Here is a 14,126-nt window from a genome sequence, read left to right on the forward strand (position 1 = left end):
AAGTCAACGTGAGAAAGCAACACATTTCTATAATAAGCAAAATGTATCATACAATTTAAACAACTCCAAGCAAATGTGTAAATATTACTGAAGTGACAATCATTAGTGATTGACCATCATTGGTGTAGTTAGGCCCACTCATGTTTAGCATTCCATCACAATAAACTAGCCTATTGACAGATGTGGAGGTGATAGTTTATGCTTTAGACTATTTCAATGGACAAAATTCTGATTGGTTTTGCATCGTTGTTCCAGGGTGAGAAAAGTGGGCGGGCCTCATCCTCATAACTTGGTCCATTGGTAAATGAGTGGATGAGTGAGCTGTCTTCTGCATTGTAAAAAGTCACCTTCCTTTCCTGATAATCCACATAGATACCCACTCGGTGTAGAGTTATTACTTTATGGACATCATCATCATCTATGAACGCTTTAAAGTCTTTGCCTTCAGAGATCCCGATTACCCAGAAGCCATTGTCTGGGCTGAGAACCAACTGTCCTTTCCTGCTAGCTGTTGCCCTGGTAACACCAAGTACCCAGTCCATTTTCTCCTTTACACACACCTCCCAGTAGGCCCTCATAGCACGGCCCATACTGCCCAACACATATGGGGCTTCATCAAAATGCTTGTCAATGTCATTCTTGTCAATCTCTGTCTGTGGTTCTTGTTTTTGCTTCACCCGCTCCACAACTTTCCCATTGTGTGATATCTTCAGCTGAGAGTGAGCTGCTTGATGTCTCCAGGTGTATGGTGTTTCCTCCAAAACAAAATGTTTTTTTTTGTGGATGGGTATAATTTGTATGAAAAAAATCGATAATATTAATATTTAAAATGACTAAATCGGTAATTTTCTATACATTTATTTAAATTTGCATCGAGACGCTTCTGGGGGGATTCTGGTAAGTTTCCGGCAAAGTCGGCTGAATTCTGGTAGACGGAAACGGACTGATGTACTTGGGCCGATTCTGGGCAGTCATTCATTTGATTCCGGGCCGAGTCCGACACCCGATTCCGGGCCAATTCAATCAGCTCCGTCCCCCCGAGAGGGCCGCTTCTGGACCAATTCCTCTTTGCTAGCTGGGAGATAACAGAGTACGGAGCTATAACGGAGTGTACATTTCAGATAAGAAATAAACGTTATTTTCTACCCATAGCTTCTTATAACAATGAGAGTAATGTTTAACCACACCTAGACTTTGAGGCTCGAAGGTTCTGAGGCTCCCTCTAAAGGTTTCTCCAGCAGTAAACGTTAAAACAGGTCAGGCCATACAAATGTAATTAAATGTTTAATGAATGGCCGTCTTCACATTTAACAAATTATTTATTTAAATCAAAATCGGAGATATTGAAAATTATACTGAAAAAGTGCATTATTATAGCAAAAAATATGCCTTCAAGCTTCCGTTAAAGAGATACAACTTCCACTTGGATTATGGCTGAACTATGCCTCTTTTATCCTCCCCAAGAGCATAAAATCTCTAGGTATCATTAAGTTTTGAACTAAGGTTGCTATAGCAACAAGATAATCTACTTTTTTATTTATTTATTTATCCCTTGTTTGCCTCGCTTAAAAAAAACTAATAAATCTGTTAAACGTTTAATAACATGTGTACGACCTCATGGCCAAACAGATGCTGTACACCCTGACTGGCAAAGAAAACAGTCACGTAAATGTCCAACATTTCATCTCTGCTTAATTCATATGTCTGTTAACATGGAAGTACGCTAATCACTCAAGGAGAAGTACTTAGTGTTCAATCATGCTTTTTATTATCAGAAATGTAAGATGTGTCATTGTAAATTCTTCTTCCTCTTGCAAGCCCCTGTTAAATAATAAATATATGAGATGTATCTGTACGAGTAAAAATACATTTCCTTAATTTATGCAAGCAGAATTTAGAATTTTCTTGTTCATCTATAGATAGCATACTACTCTGAAACATTTGCTATTCCTTTATAAAGTATTTTGGTTTAGTGTTTTCTTGCCTCTCACCTGTCAACAGTTCTCAGAGTTTGAGGGGTTTACTAAATGCTAGATATGTACAGGTGACAGAACATTACAGAACTACATTACAACACTACAAAGAATACAGTCACACTCAATACTTACATTTGTAAAAAAATATATAATTATCCCATGTGGCTCAGTTGGTAGAGCATGGTGTTTGCAATGCCAGGGTTGTTGGTTTGATTCAAAAGCGGGACCAGTATGGGAAAAAAAAAAAAAGAAATGTATGCTTTCACTACTGTAAGTCGCTCTGGATAAGAGCGTCTGCTAAATGACTAAAATATAAATGTAGTAATTTACAGCTTATCTGAGTTGAACTGCCTTTTATTTGATTTAGTTTTAATGGATGTAGCTTTAATGGATGAGCATAAATTATAATTTACATTTTCAACTTTGGATGAGGTTTCCCAAAATACATTTATGCACTGGTAAGAGTTTGAGTTTCTCTTTACAAATTCTAATAGGGCCAAAGACGGGATATACTATCTTAGTCCATGTTCCAGAAAGGAGTGAATGTGGCACCTCTTCTCCACGTTGAAAAATGGTATCTGTCCTCCCTACTAGTCCACTAACACTGCCAGCTTCTCAGCTGTCAGTTCAATAGGAAGCTCATCAACAGTTTCCAGTTCTCCATGATGACAACATGCTCCAGTAGCCATTATCTGGATACTTTAGTAGGTTAGATGAACCCAGTGGTGGAAAAAGTAGCCAATGTTCATACTTGAGTAAAAGTGAACATACCTTAAAAGAAAATGTCTCAAGTAAAAGTAAAAGTCACCTAGTAAAATACAACTTGAGTAAAAGTCTAAAAGTATTTGGTTTTAAATGTACTGAAGTATCAAAAGTAAAATTATAAATAATTTAAAATGTCTTATATTAAGCAAACCAAACGACACGATTTTCTAGTTGTTTTAATTTACGGATAGCCAGGGGCACAGTTCAACACTCAGACATAATTTACAAATAAAGCATTTGTGTGAGTCTGTGAGTCTGCCAGATCAGATGCAGTAGAGATGACCAGGGATGTTTTCTTGATAAGTATGGGAATTAGACAATTTTCCTGTCCTGATAAGCATTCAAAACGTAACAAGTACTTCTGGGTGTCAGGGAAAATGTATGGAATAAAAATTACATTCTTTTCTTTAGGAATGCAGTGGAGTAAAAGTAAAAGTTGTCAAAATTATAAATAGTAAAGTAAAGGTTAGATACCCCAAAAAACGACTTAAGTAATACTTAAAAGTATTTTTACACCACTGGATGAACCTCTTCTCTGGATCCTGTGTGACTCCAACACTCCACTGAGTTTTCTTCCTCAATTCAACCTCCCAGTAATGTTTACCTGTATCATATCCCTCCATTCCCAAGACACGCTTTCTTCCCAGAAACCTCTTCCCAGGACCTTCTATTTTGTTTTTCTTCCCAGGTGTCCCAGTACACTCTTCTTTGTGCTTTTCTTCAAACTTCACACATTTGTTGTCCTGTCCTGATATAGACTGGGGTGTGCAGTGGCAGGGTCGAAAGTCTAGATTTTATGGAAATATGGAAAACTTATTTCCCTCATTAAAATGCAAATCAATTTATAACATTTTTGACATGCGTTTTTCTGGATTGTTTTGTTGTAATTCTGTCTCTCACTGTTCAAATAAACCTATCATTAAAATTATAGACGGATCATTTCTTTGTCAGTGGGCAAACATACTGTCACGGCTGTCTAGGACCAGTGGAGATGTGGAATCAGGAGCAGGAGACAGAGGGCCGGAGCAACTGTGTTTTAATAATAATAATTGCAAACGCAATAGCCGTAGGGCACAGGGCGCGTGGCGAAGTCCGCCAAGGGAAAAACACATTCCCAAAATAAGCGCACTGGAAAGAAGCGCACGGGGCGCAGCCCGGCAATATGATGGACAATAACAGCGAAAGAACAGCTTACACTCGCAACTGTCCTGAGTGGACAATAAACAATCCCACACGAGAACCCCAACTGAAAATACACACTAAATAACCCCCCACTAATGACAAACACAAAACAGGATAGACAGACAAAACCAAAAGAAACAGAAACAACGATCGGTGGCAGCTAATAGGCCGGCGACGACGACCGCCGAGCGCCGCCCGACCGAGGAGGGGCGCCACCTTCGTTAGATACTGTGACAGTACCCCTCCCCTGACGGCCCGGAGGGCGAGGCGCCGGCCGATCCGGACGGCGACGGTGGAATTCTTGTAGCATAGGTGGATCTAGAATGTCCGCCGCCGGAACCCAGCACCTCTCCTCCGGACCGTACCCCTCCCAGTCCACGAGGTACTGCAGGCCCCCTACCCGACGTCGGGAGTCCAGGGGGGGCGGGGGGACCTCCAGCACCTCATCGTCCTGCAGTGGACCAGCTTCCACCGGCCTGAGGAGAGACACATGAAACGAGGTGTTAATGCGGTAATATGAAGGGAGTTGTAACCTGTAAAACACCTCGTTTATCCTCCTCAGGACTTTGAACGGCCCCACAAACCGCGGACCTAGCTTCCGGCAGGGCAGGCGGAGAGGCAGGTTCCGGGTCGAGAGCCAGACTCTGTCCCCCGGATTATACACGGGGGCGTCACTGCGGTGGCGGTCAGCGCTCTCCTTGTGTCGTTCACCAGCCCTCCTTAGGCACTCCTGGACACCATTCCAGGTCTCCTGAGAGCGCTTCACACATGCCTCCACCGCAGGAGCCTCCATCTGGCTCTGTTGCCATGGCACCAGGACCGGCTGATACCCCAATACCACCTGGAAGGGTGACAGGTTGGTAGAGGAGTGGCGCTGAGAGTTCTGGGCCATCTCGGCCCATGGCACGAACTGCGCCCACTCCCCTGGCCGGTCCCGGCAATACGACCGCAGGAACCTGCCCACATCCTGGTTAATGCGCTCTACCTGCCCATTACTCTCGGGGTGGAACCCCGAGGTCAAGCTGACCAAGACCCCCAGCCTCTCTCTAAACGATCTCCACACCCTGGACGTGAACTGGGGACCCCGATCAGATACGATGTCCTCGGGCACCCCATAGTGCCAGAAGACATGGGTGAACAGGGCCTCCGCGGTCTACAGGGCTGTAGGAAGACCGGGCAAAGGGAGCAGACGGCAGGACTTAGAAAACCTGTCCACAACGACCAGGATCGCCGTATTCCCCTGGGACGGCGGGAGATCCGTGAGGAAATCCACCGAGAGGTGAGACCAAGGCCGCTGTGGAACGGGGAGGGGCTGTAATTTCCCTCGAGGCAGGTGCCTAGGAGCCTTGCACTGAGCGCATACCGAACAGGAAGAGACATAACGCCGAACATCCTCAGCCAAGGTGGGCCACCAGTACCTTCCCTTCAGGCCCCGCACTGTCCGTTCCACCCCAGGATGACCCGAGGAGGGTAGAGTGTGGGACCATCGGATCAGGCAATCGCGAACACCAAGCGGAACGTATTTCAGGCCCACGGGACACTGCGGTGGAGTGGGTTCTGACCGACCCGCCCACTCGATGTCCGCATCCACCTCCCATACCCCTGGTGCCACCAGACAGGAGGTGGGAAGTATGGGAGTAGGATCGATGGTCCGCTCCTCGGTGTCGTAGAGACGCGACAGTGCGTCAGCCTTCCGGTTCCGGGAACCTGGAATGTATGAGAGGGTAAAGTGAAACCTCGTAAAAAACATGGCCCACCTTGCCTGACGGGTATTAAGCCTCCTCGCTGCCCGAATATACTCCAGGTTACGGTGGTTGGTCCAGATGAGAAAAGGGTGACGTGCCCCCTCAAGCCAATGTCTCCACACCGTCAAAGCCCTGACCACGGCTAACAGCTCCCGGTCCCCTACATCATAGTTGCGCTCCGCTGGGCTCAGCTTCTTAGAAAAGAAGGCACATGGGCGGAGCTTCGGAGGAATGCCCGAGCGCTGCGATAGCACAGCTCCTACCCCAGCCTCGGACGCGTCCACCTCCACTATGAATGGCAAAGAGGGGTCCGGATGCGCCAGGACGGGTGCGTTGGTAAACAGAACCTTCAGACGATGGAAGGCTCTGTCCGCCTCTGCTGACCATCGTAGCTGCACCGGCCCCCCCTTCATCAGTGAGGTAATGGGAGCCGCCACCTGGCCAAAACCCCGGATAAACCTCCGATAATAATTAGCAAACCACAAGAACCGCTGCACCTCCTTCACAGGTTGGCCAATTACACACAGCCGTCACGCGGTCACACTCCACCTCCACCCCCGAGGTGGAAATGCGATATCCTAGAAATGAGATGGCTCGTTTGGAGAACTCACATTTCTCAGCCTTGACGTATAGGTTATGCTCCAGCAGCCGCCCAAGCACTCTACGCACCAGGGACACATGCTCGGCGCGTGTGGCGGAGCAAATCAGGATGTCATCGATGTACACCACCACACCCTGCCCGAGCATGTCCCGAAGGACCTCGTCCACAAAGGATTGGAAGACAGCGGGAGCGTTCTTTAACCCATACGGCATGACGAGGTACTCATAATGGCCCGATGTGGTACTAAATGCGGTTTTCCACTCGTCTCCATCTCGGATACGCACCAGGTTATACGCGCTCCTGAGATCTAATTTCGTGAAGAAGCGCGCCCCGTGAAATGACTCCACTGCCGTAGCAATGAGAGGTAGCGGGTAACTGAAACCCACTGTGATAGCATTTAGACCTCTATAGTCAATGCACGGGCGCAGACCTCCCTCCTTCTTCTTCACAAAAAAAAAGCTTGAGGAGACGGGGGACTTAGATGGCCGAATGTATCCCTGTCTCAAGGACTCAGTGACGTATGTATCCATAGCCACTGTCTCCTCCTGAGACAGAGGATACACGTGACTCCTAGGAAGAACCGCGTCGGCCTGGAGGTTTATCGCACAATCCCCTCGTCGATGGGGGGGGGGTAATAGAGTCGCCTTCCTCCTACTGAAGGCGATAGCCAAATCGGCATACTCTGAGGGAATGTGCACAGTGGAGACTTGGTCTGGACTCTCCACCGTAGTCGCACCGATGGAAACTCCTGTGCACCTACCTTAGCACTCCCTCGACCACCCCGTAAGAGCCCTCTGCCTCCACGAAATCTGAGGGTTGTGCGTGGCTAGCCAGGGGATTCCCAGTACCACCGGAAACGCTGGGGAGTCAATGAGGAACAGGCTGATACGCTCCTCATGACCCCCCCACGTCTGCATAACCAGTGGCACTGTGACCTCCCCTACTTGGCCTGACCCTAGCGGTCGACTATCTAGGGTGTGCACGGGGAAGGGGTGGTCCAGCTGAACCAGGGGAATCCCTAACCTCTTCGCTAACCCACGGTCCATAAAACTCCCAGCTGCACCTGAATCGACTAGTGCCTTATACTGGAAGTGAGGGGAAAAATCAGGAAAACAAACGGAGGTGTACATGTGGTCGACAGGGGGCTCTGGGTGTGGCTGGTGCGGACTCACCTGGGGGGTCGAAGTAGTGCTCTGCCTGCCCTCCGAACTCCCGGGGGGACCTCTCCAGCACCGGTCCACAGTGTGTCCTCTGCGCCCACAGCGGGTGCAGGAGAGACCCCCCCTCCGGTCCTCCTCGACGCAGCCCCCCCCTATCTCCATGGGCTGTGGAGCGGGAGGACTGGGAGGCGGAATGAACAGGCCCCGACTGGAACGTCCCCGGGCAGCCAGCAGGTTGTCCAGTCTAATGGACAAATCCACCAGTTGGTCTAGGGTGGAGGCGTTGTCCCTACAGGCCAGCTCCCGGCGGACGTCCTCGCGAAGGCTACACCTATAGTGGTCTATCAAGGCCCGCTCGTTCCACCCTGATCCAGCGGCGAGAGTCCGGAATTCCAGGGCGAAATCCTGAGCGCTCCTCGTCTCCTGTCTCAAATGGAATAGCTGCTCACCCGCTGGGGGATGATCGAAAACCGCCCGGAAGCGGCGGGTGAACTCAGGGTAGTCGCCCCGAGCCGAGTCTGGGCCATCCCAGACCGCATTGGCCCATTCCAGGGCTCGACCCGTGAGACACGAGACGAGGACGCTCACCCTCTCTTCGTCGGAGGGGGGGGCGGACGGTCGCCAGGTATAGTTCCAATTGGAACAAGAACCCCTTGCACCCAGCGGCCGTCCCATCGAACTCCCGGGGAGGAGTCATCCGGATACCGCCGGCGCCCGCTTCAGGGGGTGTGTGTAGGGGCGCAGGGTGAGGGACCGGAGCTGGCCCAGCTGGGGAAGCACCTCTCTCCCAGTTCTCCAACCGGGCCAACACCTGGTCCATGGCCGAGCCTAGGCGGTGGAGGAGGATGGCGTGTTGAGAGACCTGCTCAGCCATGGACGGCGCTTCTGCTCCTGCTGACTCCATAGTCGGTGCGGGATTCTGTCACGGCTGTCTAGGACCAGTGGAGATGTGGAATCAGGAGCAGGAGACAGAGGGCCGGAGCAACTGTGTTTTAATAATAATAATTGCAAACGCAATAGCCGTAGGGCACAGGGCGCGTGGCGAAGTCCGCCAGGGGAAAAACACATTCCCAAAATAAGCGCACTGGAAAAAAGCGCACGGGGTGCAGCCCGGCAATATAATGGACAATAACAGCGAAAGAACAGCTTACACTCGCAACTGCCCTGAGTGGACAATAAACAATCCCGCACGAGAACCCCAACTGAAAATACACACTAAATAACCCCCCACTAATGACAAACACAAAACAGGTGCGGGATAGACAGACAAAACCAAAAGACACAGAAACAACGATCGGTGGCAGCTAATAGGCCGGCGACGACGACCGCCGAGCGCCGCCCGACCAAGGAGGGGCGCCACCTTCGTTAGATACTGTGACACATACAAAATCAGCAGATCAAATACTTTTTTCTCACACTGTATGTTCCAGAACACAAAGAAACAGGGCTACATTCAAGAACACAAAGAAAAATAACACAAGGTTGACTAAGAAAGGAAAAGCAGATCCTTACAATGTTAGGTCCTGATCTGGCTATGCCATATGGCTGTAGGCTACACTAGTTCAATTAGCAGACAAGATTTGCTTAGAATTCAGTGGTATTATTTTATTATTTTATAGTATGACGAGTACAATTGAACAAAGCTGAATAAAATAGAAAGGATATTTCCTCCAAACTATTTGAGGGAGTGCGCATATGCGGCGATTCTGTGTTGAGTGTTTAAAAAAGAAACAGGTAGTCCTATATGCTTAAAACTTCTTTGGGATGCTGGTTTTTGGTTGGAATTTCTGATGACTGATGTGCCCAAATTAAACTGCCTGTTACTCAGGCCCAAAAGCTAGGATATGAATATACTTATTGGATCATTGGATAGAAAACACTCTGCAGTTTCCAAAACTGTTAAAAGAATGTCTGTGAGTATAACAGAACTGATATGGCAGGCGAAGACTCGAGGAAAATCCATCCTGAATGTTTTGGGGGGGAGGTCACATGCAATTTCAAATGGTTGGCTATGGGATATACTCATAGATAGGACCCAGATTGCAGTTCCTATGGCTTCCACTAGATGTCACCAGTCATTAGAAAGGGTTTCAGGCTTGTTTTCTGAAAAATTAAGAAGTAGTTTGAAGATTTCCATCGAGTGTCTTATTACAAAAGTGGTCTTGTTGGCGCGTGAATGAGTTGTGCGCACTTGGTTATTTATCTTCCCCATTCAACACACTTTTCTCTGTCTTAAAGATTATCATTTATATAGATATTAGAGTACCTGAGGATGATTTAGAAACATCGTTTGACTTGATTGGATGAAATTTACTGGTAACTTTTTGGATTTGTTTGTATGCATGTTGAAGGAGTGGATTGCTGAGATCACTGGCGCCAACTAAATTTATTTTTTTAGGATATAAAGAAGGAATTTATGGATCAAAAATGACCATTCATTGTGTGGCTGGGTCCCTTGGGATTGCAAAAAGAGGAAGATCTTCAAAGGTAAGTGATTTATTTAATCGCTATTTGTGATTTTGTGCCACTTGTGCTGGTTGAAATAGTATTTTGGTGTGGGGCATTGTCCTCAGATAATCGTATGGAATGCTTTTGCCGTGAAGCCTTTTTGAAATCTGACAACGCAGTTGGATTAACAAGAATTTAAGCTTTTAAATTATGTATGACACTTGTATTTTCATGAATGTTTAATATTACGATGTTTGTATTTTGAACTTCGCGCTCTGCAATTTCACCGAGTGTTGTCGTAGGTGTCCCGCTAGCGGGACAGTAGCCCAGAGAGGTTATTAATGTAACTTTAGGTGTGATACAAATGTTGGGCTGTATGTTTTGATTTTTAAAACAATCTTATTCTGAATGATGCGACTCTAAAGATGATTTGCACAGACTGTACACACATCAACAGTCTCTGATTCACAATTTTACAAGCACTTGTTAATATCTCGAATTTCCTGGCGGCATCCCCTTAGCATGGCCATAATGCCTCCTATAAAAATCCATTCCTTTTGCGGCCAGTGGCCGTTGTGCTGAATATAATAATTATAATTCCATTTTCCCTGCTGCTTCCTGCGTGCTACGAAGCACATCTCTCTCACATTGCTCTCCGTCACTTGATAATGCCTAAAATTTCTCTGTGGCATCCCGTTTGTGGCTGTAATGCACCCTAAAAAATCCATGCCTTTTGTGTCCCGAAGTGGTGCGTTGTGCGCTTCTCCTTAAGTGTGCTGCACAATCCGAAGTGTCTCTCACTCACACAGCTCTCTGTCACGTAATCAGGTCTTTGTCATAGGCTACAAGTGAAGACAGACACATCGGGGACACAACTGCTCAAGTCCTTATCCAATTCCAAGGCGCATAATGAAGAAATTGGAAGAACTGTCCACATTTACTATTCATCAGCCAACAAGATGAGTAGGCCTAACGAACAGCAAAAGAACTAGCATATGTCAATCCACTATCCCCTGTCGTGTCTTTGGCTATGCCGGATTAAGTGATATGACATGCTAACCTATAAAATTCTTTCTCTGTAATTAATATTACCTGATTAAGCTAATCATGTAAATGTAATTAACTAGAAAGTCGGGGCACCACGGAAGAACGTTTATAGAGCCGTTATCTTCCGAATAAACTCTTAAAATACTTAGTAATATTTTACATCGATAGCAGTCAATATTAACCCTTATCTTATTTTCAGTCTCATAATGAAAGTTGTAAATTCTTGGCTATCTTCACGAACCCTGGCTAACAAGTTGAATCAGCAATACAAAATTGGGTTTAATTATTTATTTACTAAATACCTAAACTAATCACACAGAATTACATATACACAGAATACAAATGATGTCATACAGAAAACGTCCTGGTGGACGGAACCTGTATGATGGCTGGTTACACAAAGGAAAGGGGGTTGGGCTTGAATGAAAGAGCGGGAAGACTTAGGAACGAAGAAACAGCAGCTATGCTAACGTAAATACATTATCTTATGCATTACTAAATTACCGCCCATTTGGAAAAGGAAAATGCAATAAATATTTACTCTGAGCTGTGCTTCGGTAGATTGGTCGTAGATGCTGGCCGGGTTGGCCAACAGAACTTCCTGTCCTCGGAAGAATGTCTCTGGTGGTAAATTGGATACGTGGTGGTATCTTCGTCTGTTTGTTAGACTGGATACGTCGTCCGTCCTTTCCTAGCCCACGTCTACAGCGGCCGCTGGTTCCCAACGGCTAGGAAGTATCACTTCTGTAGTGAATAAGCTCAAAGTTCATACCATTCGCCACCAAAGCTCATGCCGAGGTTGGCTTAGTTCTGTACTTGACGTGTGTCCTTCTAACGTAGAGGCTGCAGACCTCACGTACTGGAACATGTGGTTATCTTTTCGTCAAAGGCTTATATAGTGGAGAGGGGGAAGGATGTGTTTCATCGTTTATAACCCCTGTCTCTTCACAGGGGTGGGCCACTGATCAAGCAGGGCACTTTCCTTATGAAAACCCAATTCTCTCATTTGGAAGCTAAAATTACATTTAATCTCCTAACAAACAATTTCAATATCAAACATTTCAATTGCACAACAATTCCATGTGACTCTGATAACTAGAGGGTGTATACCTTCCCAGGTACAGTTTATGTCGTCCTGTCATCAGTCATAATGTCTCAGATGACAACCGAACTGACATCCATACTCATTACGTTCCAAAGCATATTTCCAACTGGTTTTATTACCAAAATATGGTTCCTTTTCCCCATTTGTTTGATGTTCCCAGACTCTCTATATTTAACACAGGCTATTCAAGTCCTTCAGTAGGGTCAGAAAGAGAGGGGAAGGGAGAAAGGTATTTATGGGGGGGGGGTCATAAACCTTACCCACAGGCCAACGTCATGACACCCCCATAGTTCAAAAGTGAACCTATTCTATTCTGTGCAATAAATAAATATTCCAAACATAATCTGGGACAGTTGTGGGATGTGATAGTTCCCAAATTAATACAACCACTAGCATCCATAAACCTTGTTTATGCAATAAGGCTGACTCAACAGATCAGAACGTTTAGTTAAAAATGCTGATAAACTATTAAGCTATTTCTTCACATTATAAGCACAGCTATGCTTACAGCTATACTCAAATGTTCCATTAGCGGGAAAACACCACTTTCAAAAATAACTGCAAAAGTGATTATGCATGTAATGCTTTTATTATAAAGGTGTATTTTTATGGTGAAAATTATCTTCCCCAAACTTGAAACTCACAGATGCTTATATATGCCAGGTAGGCTTTACACCCATTGTTAAGTGGATTAATGTTCTTAATTTTAAGAAGTTATTTGGCTACTTTAGTTGTGATACAAACCTTATCAAAACATAAAGGCCTGTGGGCAAGGTGTGTGACTATGATTTGAAAAGCATGCATTGTTTCTTGCCTAATGCTGGGCATCATTCACAAGTGCTAAAATATAATATATATAGAATGAACCATTATCATGCACCTGTCTCGAAACAGGGGAAAAAATACATGTCATCTATGCACTAAAATAGCCAGTGGAGGATGCTTTTCCCGTGTTTCATTTTCCCTGCCAGCCAAGTAGGCTATGCTCCTGTTGTGAAGAGAAGCAATGTGCTTAATATTAGGAAAGTTGAGAAAAAAATATAGTAGGCCTTGCCTATTGAAAACTGATTTACCCCTCCTCTTTTCAATAGAGGCCATCACTCTGTTTTCTCACACAATTGAACAGCCTATAGAAATGTTGTGCAACATGAGCTCATAGGCTCTCATGAAGTGTTTGATTAGATTTTTGATAACATTTGCATTGATGTCAGAGTGATTAGATGGACAATATAATGCTGAATACAAGGCAGTTAGCAAGTTTGGTAGGCTACTAATGACCATCAGCAGAATCAGCGCTTGGAGAAGCCTCGTGAGCGCTGGTGTGGCGATAATACGGTCACCATAACAGCCCTATCTGTAACTTTCTCATTCATCATTACTCACGATTCATATTAACCTTTGACTACTTTAATTCACTAATAAATGAATTTCTCCCAGTATTCTTGGTCCCCTAAAATGGGGGGACTGTGTACAAAAAGTGTGGTAATTTCTAAACTGTTATGGATGAAAATACCCTCAAATTAATTACCTTCTTCTGAAACTCGTCAGTCTATTCTTGTTCTGAGAAATGAAGGCTATTCCATGCGAGAAATTGCCAAGAAACTGAAGATCTCGTACAACGCCGCGTAGTACTCCCTTCACAGAACAGCGCAAACTGGCTCTAACCAGAGTAGAAAGAGGAGCGGTAGGCCACAGTGCACATCTGAGCAAGAGGACAAGTACATTAGAGTGTCTACTTTGAGAATCAGATGCCTCACAAGTCCTCAACTGGCAGCTTCATTAAATAGTACCCACAAAACACCAGTCTCAATGTCAACAGTGAAGAGGCAACTCTGGAGTGCTGGCCTTCTAGGCAGAGTTGCAAAGAAAAATACGTATCTCAGACTGGCCAATAAATAAATAGATTAAGATGGGCAAAAGAACACATACACTGGACAGAAGAACTATGCCTAGAATGCCAGCATCCCAGAGTCACCTCTTCACTGTTGACATTGAGACTGGTGTACCACTTATAGTCTCAAATAGGATTTATACCAAGTACCCATTTACCAACTTACTAATGCTAAATGCTAGTGAGTGGCCATATAAGAAAATAAA

General features: G+C 45.6%; 1 protein-coding gene across 5 annotated transcripts in view; it reads right to left on the bottom strand.

Moving 5' to 3' along the window:
* Nucleotides 1-14,126, bottom strand: part of LOC106577961 (ret finger protein-like 4A) — a 65,700-nt gene that overhangs the window by 31,689 nt on the left and 19,885 nt on the right. The gene's annotated exons all lie outside the window — the stretch shown is intronic.

Source organism: Salmo salar, chromosome ssa18 (genome assembly GCF_905237065.1).
Source record: "Salmo salar chromosome ssa18, Ssal_v3.1, whole genome shotgun sequence".
NCBI classification, from domain to species: domain Eukaryota; kingdom Metazoa; phylum Chordata; class Actinopteri; order Salmoniformes; family Salmonidae; genus Salmo; species Salmo salar.